This window comes from Mastomys coucha, unplaced genomic scaffold (assembly GCF_008632895.1).
Source record: "Mastomys coucha isolate ucsf_1 unplaced genomic scaffold, UCSF_Mcou_1 pScaffold3, whole genome shotgun sequence".
NCBI lineage: Eukaryota > Metazoa > Chordata > Mammalia > Rodentia > Muridae > Mastomys > Mastomys coucha.
This window is the reverse complement of record NW_022196909.1, coordinates 64,023,733-64,025,332: the sequence shown is the minus strand read 5'-3', so window position 1 is coordinate 64,025,332 and position 1,600 is coordinate 64,023,733. Positions and strand designations below refer to the sequence as shown.

Here is a 1,600-nt window from a genome sequence, read left to right as displayed (position 1 = left end):
TTATTCTTAGATTTGGTCTTTTCATAGTGTCCCAGATTTCTTGGGTGTTTGGTGCCAGGGGATTTTTAGATCCAACACGTTCTTTGAGCAGTGTATCTATTTCCTCTGTCTTATCTTCAATGCCTGAGATTTGCTCTTTCATCTCTTGTATTCTGTTGGTAAAGCTTGCTTCCCTAGTTTCTATTTGAAATCCTAATTTTTTTTTTACTTCCAGAATTCCCTCAATTTGGGTTTTGTTTATTGATTCTATCTTCATTTTTAGATTTTGAGCAGTTTTATTCCACTGTCTGTGTTTTCCTGCATTTCTTCAAGAAGTTTCTTCATTTCTTCTTACTATATGCTTGTATTTTCCTGGATGTCTTTAGGGTATTGGTTCATATCCTCTTCAAGGACCTTCACAATCTTCATACAGGCTGTTTTAAGGTCTTTTTCTTGTGCTTCAGCTCTGTTGAAATATTCAGGGCTTGCTATGGTAAGATTTCTGGGCTCTAGTAGAGACTTATTGACCTGGTTGTTATTGTGTTTTCACTCTAGTGTCTAGGCATCTGGGATTTGTATGATTAAAGGTGCTGGTATCTGGCATTGGCTTTGTTGGATGGGTGGTTTTCCCTTGGTTTCTTTTTCCTGCCTGGATTTTCAGAGAGTGTGATGGCTGTGTGTTGTCTGGTATGAAGTTTTCTGTGGCCCTGTTTCCCTGGCTTGCTCAGCTGGTGTGTTCCTAGGGAATGACTACTGGTTTTAGAGGCTGGGATACTGGCATGATTTGATGGAATGAAGGTTGGAGGAGACCTTTTCTGATCTACTGGGGATGGAATCAGAGAAGAAAGGGAGACTGCAGCAGTGTTCAGCTACAGAGCTGGGGATGAGAGTAAGAGGTTGAATCTGGAGGAGCATAAGGAGAGGTGAAGATCTGCAGACAGTCTACCTGCTTCCCTGGCACGAGTAGCTTTTGGGTTGGCTGGGGATGCCTGCTGGGGTTGGAGGTTGAAATGAAGCTGAAAGATATTTTTTAAAGAGCTATTTATTTCACATTATTTTATAGCTCTAGGGTGAGCAACAACGCAATATATGCACATACGCATCTTATAAAACTAGCCACAGCTGCTGTGTGTTTCATGATTTCAGGGACTGTCATACCCAGATCACACCTAGAACACAGTGTTCCGCAGTTCTCGCTTTGGCTCTCACGAGCTTTTCTTTGGAGTGGGGAAGAGCAGAAAAGCAGCTCTCTACCACCACAAATTATGCATGTAAGTTTCTGGCATTGGCAGAAATTGTAGGGGTCAACACATCTGGAGGGCAATGGATAAGTCTTACCCTCGGATAGGCACCTTCGTGAACATGGTTATCTCTGCTGTCAGGTAAGTAGGCTCTCACAGTCTTTCTGTCACCACTCCTGTGATGTTTGTAAGGGTTCCTAAGGGGGTTATGGATGCCTCGCTTAGGTTACAACCCTCACTGGGTACTTCTCGGCTTGCTGACCAGTTAGGAGTTTCTTCATTAACTTTCACCCTCTGAACAAAAGCTTTAGGGAGATGGGGAAATGAGTCAGCAATAGGTGTTTCCACAGAGGATCATGCTTTGATTTCAAGCACCTATA

At 42.8% G+C, this 1,600-nt stretch overlaps 1 non-coding gene across 1 annotated transcript; it reads right to left on the bottom strand.

Moving 5' to 3' along the window:
- Window positions 1-1,204: 1,204 nt before the first annotated feature.
- Window positions 1,205-1,369, bottom strand: LOC116075607. Its single transcript, XR_004112641.1, has one exon. It is a non-coding gene; the product is annotated as a U1 spliceosomal RNA (small nuclear RNA).
- Between the last annotated feature and the right edge of the window lie 231 nt (window positions 1,370-1,600).